The sequence below is a fragment of the Equus caballus genome, chromosome 1 (assembly GCF_041296265.1).
Source record: "Equus caballus isolate H_3958 breed thoroughbred chromosome 1, TB-T2T, whole genome shotgun sequence".
In the NCBI taxonomy this organism is placed as follows: Eukaryota; Metazoa; Chordata; class Mammalia; order Perissodactyla; family Equidae; genus Equus; species Equus caballus.
The window spans coordinates 20,821,237-20,839,427 of NC_091684.1; the positions used below are offsets into that span (position 1 = coordinate 20,821,237).

Below are 18,191 nucleotides of genomic sequence, written 5' to 3' on the forward strand. Positions count from 1 at the left end.
AATAGGAGGAAGTGAATGTGGCAGCTATTGTTTCTTTTCTTCTCCCTCTATTCCCAGCCAGTATGCGGCACAGCTGAGTCCAAATGGCAGTGATCCCTACCCCTAATCCAAAGCTCACGCCACAATGTCATATGCCAACAACGAGCAGTGGGAGGACAGTCCTTGCCTTAATCACAAAAGGCAGTTCATGACAGTGATTAAGAGCACCAGTTACGGTTGGAGCCAGACAGACCTGGGTGCAGAGTGCAGTTGTGTAACCATTGGCCAATCACCCGAGTTTACCAATCTATAAAATGGGGGTAAAAATTGTACCCCCGCGGGGCTGGCCCCGTGGCAGAGTCGTTAAGTTCGCGCGCTCCGCTGCAGGTGGCCCAGTATTTCGTTGGTTTGAATGCTGGGCGCGGACATGGCACTGCTCGTCAAACTACGCTGAGGCAGTGTCCCACATGCCACAACTAGAAGGACCCACAACGAAGAATATACAACTATGTACTGGGGGGCTTTGGGGAGAAAAAGGAAAAAAATAAAATCTTTGAAAAAAATTGTACCCCCGCCCTGAGGGGTGTTGTAAGGATTAAAGAGGTGATGTATATAAAGAACCCCTACCATTAGTTTAGCACTTTCAAGGTGCTGGCCACTGTAGGCTATCTCATTTAATCTTGATGCTGTGAATGTTTATGTAGCTTGTTCAAAGTCCCGGGAAGAGCTGTGATTTGACTTAGGTCTGTCTAGAATCTAAATCCACAAGCGGTATGCTTGTCACTCCCTCAGCCATCTCTCTATGCCCTGAATGCCACCACAGGGCCACACACGCATAGGCACTTAATAGATATCTGTTCACTTAAATTGGTCTAAGTTCTAACCCAACATACATATTTGGAAATGAAACACGAGGAACACCTGGAAGCCTTCTCTGAGCGCTGGCTTGAGGTCCACCCCAGGGGCTGCTGAGAGACAACGTGCTATTGTCTGAACAAGGCTTAGTGACAGGCAGTCATAGAAAAGCTTCTGGGGATGGCATCAGACACTGCAGATGCTTGTCCTGACTGGATGACACGGCCATGAGTTCTCTCTGCACCCGCCCGTAACAGCACAGCATCAATAGCCGCCTTGTCTCCCTTCAGAGCCGGCAGTGGGGAGTGAGTGAGATCACTTACATGAAGGTGTCTGGCACCGTAGCTAAGGGTTTCTCATTGTTGGTGTCACAATCACAGTGACAGGTAGAAAACTCCCAAGAGAACCCCAAAACAATTCTGCTTTGGAGGAAATGTTGCATTTAAAGAGCCAGGGGACAAAAAGGAGTCAGGGCTGTGGAAAGATTTATTGTCTTCAATGGAAATCTAAACGTAACTGATTCCTGGTCTTAAGGCCACTATGGAAAAACAGAGTGGCTAAAATCCATGGGCTGCCCAAATTCGTCTAGTAGACAGAATTAAAAATGATTTAAATAATATATTTAACAACATTTAAACTTTACCCCCTAAACTGACCCAGTTTTCAGGATCACATTTGCAGCCTAGCATCAGGGAGATGGGAGGTGTCCCATTACATAAACACAGAAAACCTGTCAAAAGATGGGTGAAAACCGGAAGGCTCTATGAGAAGCCCATTCAAAAGCCCTGAATTGGATGTGTACAGCTCGAGAGGTGGCAGAGATCAGTAAACGATTTCCAACACGAGACGGCACAATCAGCGAGTCTGCGTTTTCAAGTTGGCTGAACAAGGCCCACCAGAAATGCCCATTACGGCTGGACAGCTGTTCCCAGAGAGAAGGAGCGTGGACCCCAGCCAGCTCAGCCTCCCAGCACCCCCACATGTGTCCCCAGTGTTGGCCAGGCCACCAGCTTTAGGTAATCAGGTAGCAAAGACTTTAAGTGGCCCCTCCCTTGAGAGGCTTCCCCAGCAATGACAAACCAGTGTCCTATCGGGAGCTCATGGAAGAAGCCACTGATTTTCTGGTAATTCATTTTCCAAGCCACACTTAGGGACCAGAGCAAGCAGATCTGTATCCTACTCGCCCCTGTTTTCCAAGCAGCGCTCTCTTTGGAATTAAAGAAGCTGTAATTAAAGTACCTTATTTGGGCATGCTGTAATTAGTCGCGAATTCAGAGCGCCATCAAATGTAATCTGAATACAAACACCAGGGAGGCAGGTGCCAATCCCTTGTGAGTTCTGGGAGCCAGTGAGTCCTGCCTGCCTCTCTCTAACACCTTGTCAACCCTGAGTGACTCATCTGGTGAGGCAGAGACTGGATCCGACCAGCGGGAGCGAGCCCCGAGGCAGCCCTCTTCCCAAACATTTCTGACTTGGAAGTTCGACTTCCAGGGAGCAGATTTTGTCTCATCGCCACATAGAGAAACTTGGGGTGAAGGCAACTTCTTCAGTCTATATTTCAAAGAGGATAGGATGGATTTATGAGTAAACACAAGCTTTGGGGCCATTTTTTATCCATTCAACAAATGGTCACTGAGCCCTTGCTAATGAGCAGGACAGTGGGGATTCAACAAGGTACAAGACAGAAAGATCAGCTGGAAGGTCCATGAGACTGAAACCATGCACTCAAGCTGTGTGACCTTGGGTTAATGAGTTGACCTCTCTGAGATTCAGTTTGCTTATCAATAAAATGGGAATATTAGCATTCATCTCACAGTGTCCTAGTGAAGATTGAACATGAGAAAAGAGGTAAACATCTAGTACTTTGCCCAGCACCCAGCAGAGCTGGGATAAGAAAGTCCACCTCTTAGGATGAGTCCAGCCTTCCGATTCTAATCTGCCCCCCGCTGTCTACTCTGCTGGACCTCAAAGCAGGTCTCAGATGAAAGGAGGACCTGAGATTGTGGGTCAGGATCTTGGGACTGCTCTCCCCCTATTTGGAGCTCCAGAGTTTTACTCTAGCCCCTGGAAGAGTGTGAAGTTGGCCAAAAGTGCAGGGATTGTCTGCTTTGTACTGGGAATCCCTCCACCTGTCATTCTTTATGTGCATGGCTGTTTCCTGCTGGACCCTATGCTCCAGAAGCCCCCTCCCGGCTCCTCCTTCTCACTGATCAGAGCATTTCCCGGTTCCACATGGAATTTTGCCCAGTGTCCTGTGCATCAGGGAGTGGCTGCAGTAATAAGTGGGCACATTCAGCCAGGCTGAGGAGGCCTCTCGACATGTATTATCATGGCACCTGGACAGCCTTTCCTTTCAAGTGTGTCTGGACTCCTTCCTGCCTCTGATGCTCTGCCTGCTCACTCAGTGCATCCTTGTGGATATTAATCGAGGTGCCTATCACACTAGACATCCCCAGGACTGCTTTACATACATTATTTTATTGCCTCCTTGATATATGACACTATCAACTGCCATTTGTTTAAGCTGGAAACCCAGTTTCCATCCTTGACTTCTCTGCCCTCAACCATCGCATCTAATCCATCAGCATGTCCTGGGGACTTGACCTTCAGAACATGATTCCGCATCTGTCCATTGCTTTCCATCTTATAATCACATCCGTCTAAGTCACCGTGCAGTCACCTCCCTGTCAGGCTCCTTGCTTCTGCTCCATGTGGTCTGTTCTCCACACAGTGGCCACAGAGATCTTTTTAAAAACAAATCAGACCATGTTACACCCCTGGTCAAAACCCTCCGATGGCTCCCGTCACATTTACGATCAAATCCAAACCACTTGCTCAGATATCCTGCCCCAGGAGCCTGCTCCTGCCCCTGCCCTCACTGTTGCTTCTGTAGCCCCAGGATCTTTGCATTAGCCATTGACTCTGCTTAAGAACCTCCTCCACAGATGTCAGCATGAATAGAAGCTTCCTGCACTCTGACTCCTCAGAGAAGGCTTCCTGACCTAACATAGCCCAGTCTCCTCCCAGCCATTCTCCATCACATCAGCCTTTTAAATTCTATATCCCGTAAATGTCTGATAACTTCCTGTTTATTTCTTTAGTCTGTCTCTCTCCTGCCTAGAATGTCAGGTCCCTAAAGGAGGATCTTTCTCCTTGTATTCCACTTCCTAGAGCAGAGCCTGTCATATCGTAGACACTCAATATAGTTGTTGAGTAAATGAGTCTTCATAACAATTATCTGTGAAATGAGGATAAACCCACCTGTGAGAGCTCAGGTGACCTGTGTGGCACTGCTGGTATGCCACAGAGCCTCAGTTTAAGCCTAAGTATTTGCTACTCTAAGTTGATGCTTTTTCCACCCTCACTGTCTTCTCTTTCATTTCTCTTTCCCTCCCCTGCCCCCAGCAGATAACGCAGTGTCATATGACGTTTCATATTTATGATAAATGCCCAAACATGAGCTCAAGGCTCTGCCTCATTTCTGCACTGGCTTATGGTGCATACCTCACATGTTTGTATTTTCAGCCCCCGCTGCTTTTCTAAATCAATAGGAAATACTTATCCAAGCAGACCCAGCCAACATCCTTTACCTTTTATCAAGAGGTGTCCACCTCTCATAAGCATCCAGCATTTCTGTCGATCAGGCCTGCAGAAAACAGGCATCCACCACGCTGCAGATCAGAATGTGAAGTTTCTCTCCTTGAGGAAGATTCAACTGTGATTGCCGCCCTGGACTGGTTGGCCAAGCTTTCTGGAATGGAGGCACCATGACCGCTTCAAAATCCAAGATGGGAGCAGGTGGCAGGAAAGCAGTGGGAGCATGGGGCAGTTGCACAGAGAACTCATAAAGGGGCAAAGGACACACCTGTGGGGAGTGTCCAATAGTTTTGTAGTGTAGGAGTGAATGTGTGACTGGAGAAAACTGGTTCACACATACACGCTCGTCCGTACTCACCTTTTTAGCATAGAAGTCAACAGCACTGGACTGGGATTGAGAAGCTTACCTTTGAGCACTGTCTATGATTTGCTTGCTGAAGGGCCTTGGACAAGTCTCGTGACTTCCCTGTCTCTCAGAATCCTCATCACATATGGTTGGGGGATCAGCACCCCAGCCCTGCTCACCCCAGAGCTTTTGTGGAGACCATTCCAGATGATCAATGGAACAGCATCTGTGAAAGAGAAAGTAATTTTTATTGTGGTCGTCATACTAATGGATCCCACACTTTGGAATTCAGCCCACAGAATATGGCGATGGGGTAGGGAGGGGGTTGGGCAAGCAAAGATGGGGTCATTGGAGTTTCATCCCCATCTCACCATCTGTGCCTTTTCATCGCTCAGCCCACTCCCTCTACTCCCCTGGACTAATGTTCTGCCCCACCCATTCCGCAAACTTCCCTCAGACTCTTCACTCATCCCATATAGAGCCAAGAACAGTACTGTTGCTGGGGGAGGAGATCTCCTTAGGCTTCTGAAAACACACCCTGTGGTCCCTGAGCGAAAGAATCCAGCCTCTGCCTCATTTCACACGGAAGCATTGAAAGAGGCTCTGCTGTGAAAAAGCCTTGACCCCGAAAGGGACGTCAAATCAAGTGCATCTTCCTCAACGACCGAGAAGCTAACACCTCCCATCAGACCGAGGCTGACTCCTGGGGAGGCAAATTGGAAAAGACCATGGGGGTGGCAAATCTTATCACCATAGGAACTGGGCTAACAATGGATACAAATCCAGCCAGACATCTGGGTGATTTCTTGGCACCATATTTCATAGCCCGAAAGTCATTTGGTTGAGAAAGAGCAGGGAGTTACGTTATTGACATGGGTGTAAAACTAAGAACAATACCACTCCTGCCCCTGACTAACATATTTAAACCTCTGTGGGGGGTCTGAGTATCCAGACCTTGGACCCACCCACATCTGAGTTTGTGAAGCCATTTTAACAACTGGTCTTCAGGGAAGATATTGAGCCTCTGCAAAGGGGATACCCAGTGAAGGGCTGTTTCGTGTTGGTCTCAGCCCATGGATACTGAGGCTATCTGCTAGAAATGCCTGTCGGTGCTCACCGGGGCCCATACTATTGTGGTGAGCACCCACAGACATTTCCCCAACTGGAGCCAACGCTGGGGCTGGACTGGCTCTTGCGGTTCTTACTATGAGTGTAAGGTACACCTCAGCAGTAACCATCAGGGAACTTTGAAAAGACAAGGTCAATTACTCAGAGGTCCTGGAGGGTACGCGGCATACCTGGGGCCACACAGCGAGATCACAGGGAGAGAGAGACAGCATAGACCTAAGCTCTGTCTTTTTTTGGGGTCAGAGATGGGGGCCTAGGGTTTGCTGTTTATTGGTGAATTTAAAACATAAAAGCAGGAATTAAAGCGTAGGAAGGGAATAGCGAGCGGTCAGTCAAAGGGTCAGTTATCTGAGTCAGCCAGAGCTCTCCACAAGGGAACCTCACAGGTCAGGCAGCCTGGTTCTTTATCTAGTTGTGTAGCTGGCAATGTGTTTATTCGAGATGGATGTCTTTGAAATGGGTGATCAACAATCAAAAGCTTAATGTCAGGGACTTAGGACAATCAGAACAGCTAATTGTCAGGTGCTTACACCACAAGCACAGTGTATTCAGTTCATTCAACATATACAGACGGAGCACCTGCTAGACGCGGGCTAGACGCCAGGAGGATGTTTCTATAGCTCTAAGGCCAAGTCTTGGTTCTGATGATTACGGTCATGGCATCACGCTCACAGGTGTGACTGAACTTCTCCAGGCCTTGGCTTCTGCATCTGTAAAATGAGGATAATGATAAGGTTTAACTCATACAGCTTCGATGGTGTTCCAATAAAAGTGACTGCAAATAAAAAATGCTATTAGATGGGTAAGTAACTCAGAGATATCAGCAGTGGGAACAGGAAGTGTGTATTGGGAAGAGAGAAGGCAGTGGCTTCCTCAGCTGGCTGGAACCACAGCATGTCTTGAGAAAGCTCCTTGATTTCGGAAAAATGAAATGTTTCCAAAGGTGGATTTACTGACAAGCTTACGTGGTTATGATCAAAACCTCTGGAGCCAGACTCACTGACTACTTCACTGCTTACTCACTGGGTGACCTTGGGAGAGTGAGTTACCCTGTCTGTGCCTCAGTTTCCTTACCCATTAAATGGTGTTGTGAAGATTAAATAAGTTAATATGTGGAAAGTACCTAGGATGGCACCTGACACAGGCAAGTTCTGTGTGCTTGTTTGCTATTCGTTCTTATCACATAGACATTTAAAAGGGAGGTTGCTCCCAAATTGAAAAGGTCTTAGAAGAGAAAGCTTCCCTTACCATCCTATTTTTTAAAAATTTTTTTGCTGAGGAAGATTAGCTAACACCTATGCCAATCTTCCTCTGTTTTGTATACAGGTCACCTCCATGGCATGGCTGATGAGTGGTGTATGTCTGTGCCCAGGATCTGAACCGGTGAACCCAGGCCACCAAAGTGGAGTGCACCAAACTTAACCACTAGGCAATGGGGCCAGCCCCCCAACCATCCTATTTTATGTTGCCTCACCCACAACCCACTCCTTCGGTTGTCAGATGAAATACACAATGCTCAGTTAATTATCTAAATTTCAGCTAAATAACAAAAAAATAATTATTGCAAGTATATCCCATGTGATATTTGAGACATACCTATACTAAAAAAATTATTCATTATTTATCTGAGATTTAAATTTAACTGGACATCCTATATTTTTATTTGCTAAGTCTAACAACCCTACCAGCCAGTTATCCTGTTAAATAATTCCAGGTAGTGAAAAGTACTATAAAAGTGCCATTGTTGTTTATCACACTGTCTTCCTCACTGGACTGTAAGTGCCACAGAGCAGGAGCTTGTCTGTCTTATTTCTATCTGATTCCCAGGGCCCAGCAGAGCATCTGGCCCATGGTAGGAACTTACCACAAAGGTGTTTTTATAAGGACTGAATAAGGGGCTCCTTACAGAGCGAAGGAGAGACCCTTGGAAGCACGCAACTTCCTGTTCTTCTGGTCTTTCTCAAATACTACCTTAAGAAAAATCTTTCCAAGCAGCGTTGCCGTCCATGTGCCTAGGTCTGAGCACTCTATGTTTGCAGTCTGGTGACCCCAATCCTTCTCAGAGCTTGGACTTCGATCTGGGCTTCAGCATGGAGTTTGGAACACGTTAGATTTTTCCCTTGATCTGTGAACAATCAATTCTCTGCATTCCAATTCTGTCACCATCCTGGGCTCCACAGACTGCAAGAAATGGACTTCCTTATGCTAATGGCATTTCATTTATCATTATGGGGCCGAATGAGGGGAGACCATTAAGCTGAGCGTGATGTTTTATTAGTATGTTTTTCTAAGGTCTATGACTCTGCTTAACACAGTGAATACAAATGACCTAAATTTCGCTTCTTGAGACATTTTCAGGCTATGCTTGCTCAGCCGCCCAGGCCTGGCGATGCCTTTGGTAAACAGCGTCAGACTTCAAGTCTTCCCTTTTAAAGCATTAGTGCGAATGTGGCTTTAGCTTAATTTAATTTGCATGTTTTGCTTTAGTAATAACTCTGGTTTCCCATAAAATGAAAATCACTCGATTCTTTTTGATTTTCAGTTTAAAACAATACAGACTTTAGGGACGTATGCGCCAGAATGCCTACCCTATGCCTGAAATTGGTGACATTTGCCACAGTGTTAAAAATGGTGTTTCTAAGTGTGGTTGAAATTATTCATAGCCCTTGCTGATTTGGAGTGTCATATTTGCTGTGTCTGATGTACTGCCTTTAAACAGAAATGGCTCTCTCTTTGCTTTGAAATTGAGTTTTAAACGGAATGGGTGGTTATTCAAGCAGCCCTGTAATCTGAAAACACTCATTTGTAGGGACTGATTTGGGGTAGGAGGAGGGTCCCTCTATCTTGCCTTCTGGATTGGGCATTATGAGGACCTAGTTATCTACATAAAAGTGAGCTATTTGCCTGCAAGCTCCTGTAACACATATTTTAAAAGAAAAAAAACGGAAAAAGAGGGACAATAAAATAAAGGGGCTTGCCCAAGTGCCATTGGACAGTTTTCACAGGTGTCTTCAAAAGGGACAACTGATAAGAACTGTGTCCCAAGCCTTCCTGTCTCACTGGCAACAGGAGGGAATTCTGCAGTTTACGAACAACCAAATTTCAAGGATGCAAATATTGCTTCACAGATTCCAGCAGTTAGTTTCACAATACATGAGGGCTTTTTTTCCCCTTTAAGAGTCAATTATTCATCAGGAAAAAAAAGGAAGCTGTATGCATAAAGATGTTAATTAACAACATTATCAATACTAGCAAGAAAAAATTGGAAGCAAGCTCTGTGTGCAGCATACTGGAAATTGTTAAGTAAATTATGGTGCAAGGACTCTGATGAAAGATAATGCATTCATTGAAATGATAATTAGAAAGACTTGGATACATGGAAAATGTTTAAGCTAAAGTTTCAAGCGAAAGAAAAATTACTGAATTATGTGGACATTGTGATTGCAACTGTATCAGTATAACTATGTGGATGGCTACAAACTGGAATAGGAGGCAAAAATGAAAACAATAGTCATATAGAGTTAGTTGGATTGAAGGTAGTTAATCCTATTTTTTAAAATTGTTTTGAAAAGCGGGGCTGGCCCCGTGGCCGAGTGGTTAAGTTCGCGCGCTCCGCTGCAGGCGGCCCAGTGTTTCGTCGGTTCGAATCCTGGGCGCGGACATGGCACTGCTCATCAGACCACGCTGAGGCAGCGTCCCACATGCCACAACTAGAAGAACCCACAACGAAGAATACACAACTATGTACCGAGGGGGCTTTGGGGAGAAAAAGGAAAAAATAAAATCTTTAAAAAAAAAAAAAAAAAAAAAAAAATTGTTTTGAAAAGCTAAAGGTTCTTTTTAAAATAATCATTTAAAAAAGCAAAGGAAAAATATGCAATCAGTTTAAATTTTTGAATCTAGTTCAGCCTGGAGCCCATTAATAGGGTAACATCCAACTTGTAGAATCAATTGAATTCTCCAAATACTTAGTTAGAACGACAAGGTGGAAACTATTCAGAGAAAGACTTCCAAAAAGGACAAAAATGTCATCCTACCTTAGGATGAGAAGCTCTCAGTTATCACCTAGTATAAGCTTCTCATCTCACTGATGAGGGAGCCAAAGCTCAGAAGGATTGGAGAGTCGGTCAGGGTCACACAGAGGGTAGCAGGGCTAGAACTAGACAGACAGGGCAGTTCCTGGCGTGGGACAGACCTTGCGTGTGAGGCATCCCTCTGGTGGGGTTCATACAGCCACCGAAAGCCGAGACGGGGGCCTGAGTTCAACCCCTACTCCCCTCCCAGCCGGCACACGCACAGCTAGCTAGCTGCACGTCTGCGCTTGGTGACCCTGCCTTGGAAGAATGAGGCTGCATGGTATTCCATTGCCCTTTCTATGTGTGTGGAGGGGTCCTTTCTCTTCCCTGTTCAAGACCAGGTTGAACAGCCTTCACTCTGCTCAGAATCAGCACCGTCTGCTTTGTTCCTAGAAAATTTGACCTTTTGTTCGACAAAGTGCTGTCCCCACAGCTCTGGGGCCCTGGGCAGAATGGACAGGGACTTCTCTCAGGGTCAGCCCCTCTTTACTGTCAGGGAATTCTAACTCAAGTCCTGCTGGCCACATGGATCTCCCATGGGTGGAGCCCAGAGAACAGAGAGGTCCTGATTGGAGATGTTTTGCTTTTCTCCATGACATTCTAGATATTATTGCTGGCACCTGGTTCCAAGCCAAGGCCTAGATCCTCTGAGTTCAGAAGACCTGGTGCAGGTCCCCATTTGCCTTTTGGCCCAGCTCTGGATTAAAACGTCCTTTCTGACATGCCTAGTGCTTTGTGCTCCTCAGCCTCAGGAGTACAACGAAACTGCTCAACTGGAATCTATAGAAGATGGACAATCAGGTAAACTGAAAGCTTTTTATTGCAGGTATAAGAAGAGGCAATACTGTTGCCCACCTGCCCTGTTAATTGCACAACTTAGCTCTAAACCTCAGTTTTCTTATCTGTAAAACATGGGAATAATAATGATGGCCACCTCATTGGGTTACTGTGAGAATTTGATGAGAAATTACATACAAAACATGTAGGACAGTGCCTGGCATATGGTAAGCTTTTGCTATGAGTTAGCTATTGTATTTATCCTAATCTTCTTATCCATAAAACGGGAAATTTAAGACCTGTCTTCACCATCAACCTTAATGGCCTTCAAACAAATTCCAGAGTTCAATCTGCTTAGTCAAGAGCGGAGCACTGTGCAAGGCCAGGCCGTGCCATCATGGTGTGGTGAGCCCTACACCGGTGGCGTGAGCATCATAGAGTCTTAGGTCATGGGGAGTCTTATCACCAAGCAGCTCATGTCAGCCGCATGACACCTGTGCGAGAGGACCACTATCCCCACATCAGAGATGAGGAGACCAAGGTTAGTAGGCCAAAGTGTTGAAGGGACTTTTGCCCAAGACCAGCAAGCTAATTAGTGGCAGGACCTGGTTTAAAACCAGATTTGTCCAACTGTAAAGGCCATATTCTTAATCAGTATTTTGTAACACCATTTTGCGATCAGTCAAAAAAATCAATTCTGCCGTATATTACATGAAAAACATGTCAAATTATACTAAATGCCTGTTGAATTCAGGGCATATAACACAAATTTGATCCTTTTTTTAATATGTGGGGTTTTTTTGCTTTGCCTTTTTTGATTTGCTTCTGCTTTACGTCTTTATCCTGAAATACAGCATGGGTGCATGTGTGCGTGGCTGGGCAGAGGTGGGGATGGAGTCAGGGGTCCTTCCAGATCATAGAAGGCCCTGGTTCTTCAGACCCTCTGGGACTGAGGAGGACTGCAGACTCTTTCATCAAGATTCCAGGGCCCAGGGAGGCTGGGGCTGTGTACCTCCTGTGAGGAAGAGTTTGATATTAAAGAATCTTCATAGCCTGTTTGACCTGGGTTTTCTTGCCCTGGTGGGTCAGAGACCACTGTAACCTTAAACTCTTCTTCCGCTAAGCCTGTTAGAGTGAATTTCCAACCCTCTAAATTGCATTCAGAGCCTATCAGTCATTCTGGATACTGATTTAAAGATCCTATTAAGGCAATTTTTATGTTAAGAATTGGAAAAAGAGAAAATAACATATGCTTGCATTAATGGGAGAAAACAATAGCAATTGCATCTGCATATTCTGGTTGGGTATCAGATTCAATGAACTTTGGAATGAGATGGAAAATATAATAAGCATGATTCTGAAAACTGAATAATCAGCATTCCACATGGTTCCAGTTGTAATGGGTGGAAAGACATAAGCAAAATAATACAATTATTTGCTGTTAAACTTTTCTGAGACTGTCACCATAAAAGTGGACTTATGTGTCCAAAGACTCCCAACTGAACTGTGGAATAAAGAACACAACTTCCAAATTCGAAGTATCACATTTTAAGTCAAGTTTTGAAAAAAAAAACAAATCCAAACACTTCTGAATTTGTAGGATTAGTCTTCTGTCTTTCCTCCAATAACAAGTTAATTGAATCCACAAAATTGTGTTCACTATATGATTTTCAACTGTGTAATCATTGTTTAAAGATACATGTCTTCAATTTCTTCTATTCCCTTTTGAAACTCAAGCCCATTTCAAATCTTTTGTTAATAAGCAATTTAGTTCTCAGAGAATGGTTTCTTTGTGTTGGTAATTAAATGTTATATTTACACAAAGGAAATAGTGAAATACAATCTCTTCCAAAAAAGAACATTCTAAAACATTCCACTGAGTGCGAAAGCATGACCCTGCAGTGTCAGAATTTCTTCTGGTGATGCCAACAAAAACTCCTTGAGCTATTTTACAAGGAACTGAAAAGAAAGTCTGATGCCTCTGAAAGATATGTCTGTCCCTTTCAGGTGTGATAGTTGAGGAAATATTGAAACAACTCAATAGCAATTGTGAAGGTGACTATATAGTAACCGTGAGTTTACCACTTGACGCTTCAGCATTAGATCTTGCCACTGTGGCATGAGCTTGCTTCTTAGGCAGCAAATACCTGCAGGGCAAGGGCGTTTTCTGCACATTTAATATAGTTACAGATGTGAATTTCTTCCTACAGTGAAAAATGGACACGGGTTAATATACCAACAAACATGCATGGGGTACCCCCTGACCGCATGACAGTTACGCTGCCAAGAACTGCAGGAAACCCAAGTCTGAGTAAGATGCACCCACCCTCACTAGTGTCCAGTCTGGTCAGGGAAATAAGACGAATAGGATTTTGATAAGCGAAAGAGAGAGGGTAAGAGATTCCAGTGGTGACAATGGGGTAGCAGGGGGATTGAGGGGACAAAGGCTTGGAGGGAGGAAATGCAAAGCATGTTTAGGAAAGAACAAGTAAAATATATATAATGATTGTTACCATCATATTTATTAGGTGCCAAGCACAGTGCTAAATGTTTTATTTGCAATATGTCATGTAGAATGACCAATTCATCTCAGTTTGCGTGTGATTTTCCTGTTTTAGCGCTGAAAGTCCTGCATACCAGGATGCTTCTCAGTCCTGGACAAACGAGGACTGTTGGTCACCCTACAGGCTTTCCTTAAAATGACCTTATAAGATCTATTCTCAGTTTACAGATGAGGGGATGGAAGTTCAGGAGGCAAAGGAACTTATCCAAGATTGTGGAGTTGCTGATACATGGGGAGCTGAGATATGAAACAGAGTGCTCTTAACTTCTAGTGCAAGACATGAACCCTTAGGCTAAAACGGAGCATTTGCCTGGCACAGTTCCAGGTGACAAATACAAGAAAGGGAATTTGGTACCAAATTGTAGTGGGATCCAAATTCAAGGATTTTTCCTGTGGGCACTGGAGAGTCATTGAAGTTTCTGAGCAGTAGAACATGATAGAAGCTTTCCTAATTAGCTGCATATTGGTGGCACCAAAGCAATCAGTTCAAATCAATGATTTGTCCAACCACTCTTCCTATCTCTAGAAATCTACAACCTCACCCCGCTTAAGACTACTTCTCCCAAACTATAAACAAACCAAAGAAAGCATTTTGAAGATCAGAGAAATGTTCTATCCCCAATCCATTTCAAGATTTTGTCCCTTTACTTGTTAGTATTTTCCCCACGTTTCTCTCTATAACAGAAACCAGAACTACTTGAAAAGTTGTAAGCAGCTTTGCTTAAACACACTTCTATTATAGTCTATCATGCCTCAGATCTCATTTCCTTAAAGAAATAATAGGTAGAAGAGGTGCCCGGGTCTAGCCTTCCCTCTGAGAGATGAGAGCAGAAGCAGGGCAAATAATGTGTTGTGCAGCGTGATTTAGAGTCTGTGTGCGTGCACGCATCTTTTGTCATTTTACCAATTTCCTGTAAGTCTGCTTATTCCCTTTCATTGCCTTTTATTCTGAACTGTTATGTAGTTTATTTGAGAGGGGGAGGTGGGGATCTATGCATGCTATCTGTTGAGATGTGTGCTGTCCGAGATCAGCATAATTCCATGGTCTAGTGCAAGACAGCCAAGTAGAAAAAAGTGCATTCAAAGGGAAGGTGGCAGTTTTCATGAAGTGCCTCTCCCTGTCTGATTCATGGAGACACATTATGCAGAAACCTGAAACAGCAAGCTTTTGTGCTGGGTACATCCATTTAACTGCATTTCATAATGTTTCCTGCAAAGTCACCAGGTCCATACATTCCCAAGCTCCTGCTTGTTTGACATTAAAATCATTCCCTTTGTAGAAAGAACCCATCCTCTTCTTTGAGTTCCCATCCAGTTGGTCAGAACTCCTTTCTGGGAGTTTACTTCATGATAAATTATATCAAGAAATTAAACAGAAATCCCATTAGTAATGTTGACAGTAGTCCCCACACGGGTGAAATATTTAATGAAAATCAGCAGCTAGGGAGTTGAATTTGCACACAAAGAGCCTGTGTAAGATGGATGTTCTCTGAATGCAAATGCAAGTTGTTGTTTTTTTCTAAAGACCTTTGTAAATACCCAAGAGCCGCCCTTCATTTTGCTTTTAGTGACAAGGAAACAACCATTTAGTAATTTCCTACCTCAGTTGATCACACCAAGAATGGGATATCCAGAGGTATTTTAGGAGTCAAGGGACATCCTGAATATGGGAGCAGAGGGGTGAAACCAGCCCAAATGGTTGGTACCATCTGCTAAGGAGTTGAAAGCATGAATGGCCAAAAAAACTCTTACTCTTCAATGGATGAATGGACTCAATCAAATTAAAAAGGAGGTGGTTTCTGTTAAACACAAGTGTAGGCAGCTGTAGGAATTGTTGAAAAGGGGGACAGTTCAGGGTCCTGCTTTGGGTACATCTTACTTCTATCTTTAAGTCAGTTGAACTGTTCCTCAGAGGTAAACAAGAACACTCTAGTATGGTGTTTATCTACCCTGGCTGTACATAAAATCGCTTGGGGACTTTTAAAATGCCCTGAGTCTGATCATAGTAGACCGATGAAATCAACTTTTGGTTATAGGAGAATTCAGACATCAGTATGTTTCATATGCCTAGAATCAGAGTCCTGTCAGGACCCAGAAACCAGAAACAAAGAATTTAATTAAAATAATTTTTAACAAGTTAACCACTTATTGAGGAATGCAGGCAGCAGCTACTACCTCCAAGGGTGGAGGAAACAAAGGAATGAAGTCAGGGTTCTTAAAACTCAGACCACGGAGGGGCCCTGAAGCGCTGAGACCCTCACCTCTGTGCTGTGCTGCCAGTTGTTGCTGGTGTCTGAGCTCAGAGGTAGGATCCCATGGAGCTGGATGGAAGCAGACTTCGAAGGAGGGGGCACTGGCTTGCTAGAGCTTGTATCTCAGGCACAAATGGCTCTGGGATTGTGACAAAACTGGAAACTAAAACTAGCTGTTGCTACTGGAACCAACTGCTAGAGCCAGGGTGATATTGATAAGAACTGAAAGCAAACAGGATGGAGAAAAATCCTTTCTCCATGTTCCATCCTTTCAGTCTCCTCTAGCGCCCCCGTTTGGCAGAGCTGGTAAAGGAGAAACACTGTTTACGGAATCCCAGCCCTAGCATTTCAAAGGGGAATGTAGAAGGATAGTTTTAACGTAAGAAGTACGAATTAATAACTAGCACGGTTCCCCTAGGTGATTCTATTGGGCAGGCAGAGTCGCGAACCATTGACTCCAGAAAGCTAAGATTTATTGCTCTCCTCAGGCATTCTTGGTTTGCTTTTGTTTTTGCCCCTGCCCATTATCAACCAGCCCCTTTGGTTTCCATCTTTGCCTTTAGACTCTTGACCTTTGGGTTCCCACAGATATGGCTTACATTTGACCCATGGGTTCTCCCAGCTTTGAAGCACTCCAGCCCTCATTGCCCTACAAGACCCAGGGCTAGCAATTAGAGAGGGGTTGGACTTTGATTTCCAGGGAGTTTGTTTTGGCTCATAATTTCAGGGACCATATTTCCCTGGAAGCTGCCATCTCTCGTGGTCCATTACCACTTTGTGTTGATGACCAGTCCCAATCCTGACGGTGGTCTGCTGTCCTTGGCTTTGATGAGAACCTAAATAGGAAAAATCTGTTATCCTGTGAGGGTTGGCTGAATGAAAACATAAGCTTTCATGCCTCTGATTTTGTTCTCAGAAGACCCTGATTGGTTTTATTCTATTAGTTGTGGGGTTCATCACTTACAAAACACCCAACCAGTTAAATTAGAAGAGAAATCAAGCTAGTCCTTCCTATCCTGAGGACCTCCCATGTACATGGAAATATAAATCCTCATTCAAATCATTTGAGTGAGTGTCAGCAGGCTCCAGTCATTCATTTAACAAACGTTGAACAAATTCCGCACCTCCTGTGATCCAGGTAATGTCCTAGGTACTAGAGGTACAGCAGGGAACAAAGCAAAGTTATCGTTCTCATGGACGTCACATCCTACTTGAGAAGAGAGACAATAAGTAAATAAATGAGTAAACTATAATGTACCACATAATATTACATAGGATAATGGAGTTATGAGTTACTGTGTGACAAATTACCTCAACCTTAGCAACTTAAAACAACAAAGATTTATTATCTCACATTCCCGAGAGTCAGAAGTCTGGGAAGTGGCTGGGTGGTTCTAGTTTAGGGTCTCTCATGAGATTGTAGTCAAGTTGTCATGAGAATTGTTGTCTCATCTGAAGGTTTTTCCGGGTTTGGGAAATGTGCTTCCAATTCACTCCTGTGGCGCTGTCATGAAGTTTTGTTTCCCACTGTGGACTGCTCCAGAGAGCTGCTCGCAACTGGGCAGCTGGCTTCCCCAAGCGTGAGTAATCCAAGAGAAAGAGAGAGCGATCAAGATGGAAGCCACGGTATCCTTTTTCACCTAATCTTGGAAGTGACATACCATTGCTTCTGTTGTATTTTATCAGTCATGACCCTGATAAAATGCGGGAGGGGACTATGTGAGGGTGTGAATCCCAGGATGCAGGGATCTTTGGGGCTACCCTGGAGGCTGGCTACCGTGGATGGTAATAGTGCCACGGAGGAAACAAAGCAGGGTAAAGGATAGGGAGAACAGGGATTTGGGCTGACCCTTGTTCTTAATGCACGTGGTCAGAGAGGACTTCACTGATACGGAGCAGAGACCTGAAGGAAGTGAGGGAGTAGCTTTGTGGCTTGCTTTTTAAAAGATTCTACTTAGGGGTCACCTTTTCCAGAAAGACTTCCCTCAGCTCCTGTCCCACCCATCAGGTTCACTAAGAATACCTACTGTGTGCTCCCGGAGTATCCACACTTACTCTCTGAAAGCTCTCATCACGCTTTCTCTTCCACTAGAGAATGAGTTCTTCAGTGCATCACTTATCTTTTGTTTAAAGCAAAAAATCCTTGGACATGGATACATATAGCCACTTTAAACATATAAATCTACCCTTTTGGTGCTATGTAAATTGCATTGCCTACAAACGCTGTTAGTTTATGAAGCACCATATGGAACAAAAATATGTGGCAACTTATTGAATGGGAACATTTTGTGAGAAAAATATTTTTGTTCCCATGCGGCAACGTTTCTATTAAATAGTTTCTAAATATGTAAAAGGAAAAAAACCTCAGAGTGACAATAAGATACCCTAAGGAACCTAGAAAGCAGGCAAAATAGCAATATTATTTTATAATGAAAACCAGACATGGGTGATATTATTTCTTCATACCCTCCTTTCTTTTGGCTTCGTTTTCTTTCTAAATATATGTTCCTTGTCTGATAAATTACATGCTCTGATTCACCCACAGCCGTGGTCAGAGGCAGCCACTTATACAAAAGGACAGTTGGTCACTCACAGAAATATGTCTCCCTTGTGTTTGG

General features: G+C 44.2%; 1 long non-coding RNA gene across 1 annotated transcript in view; it reads right to left on the reverse strand.

Moving 5' to 3' along the window:
- Positions 1-18,191, reverse strand: part of LOC138915251 (uncharacterized) — a 151,880-nt gene that overhangs the window by 71,925 nt on the left and 61,764 nt on the right. Inside the window, exons 2-3 of the long non-coding RNA XR_011420936.1 lie at positions 6,485-6,615; positions 4,839-5,003 (exon numbers count right to left, since the gene is read on the reverse strand). This is a non-coding gene — a long non-coding RNA (uncharacterized lncRNA). The remainder of the gene's footprint in view (positions 1-4,838; positions 5,004-6,484; positions 6,616-18,191) is intronic.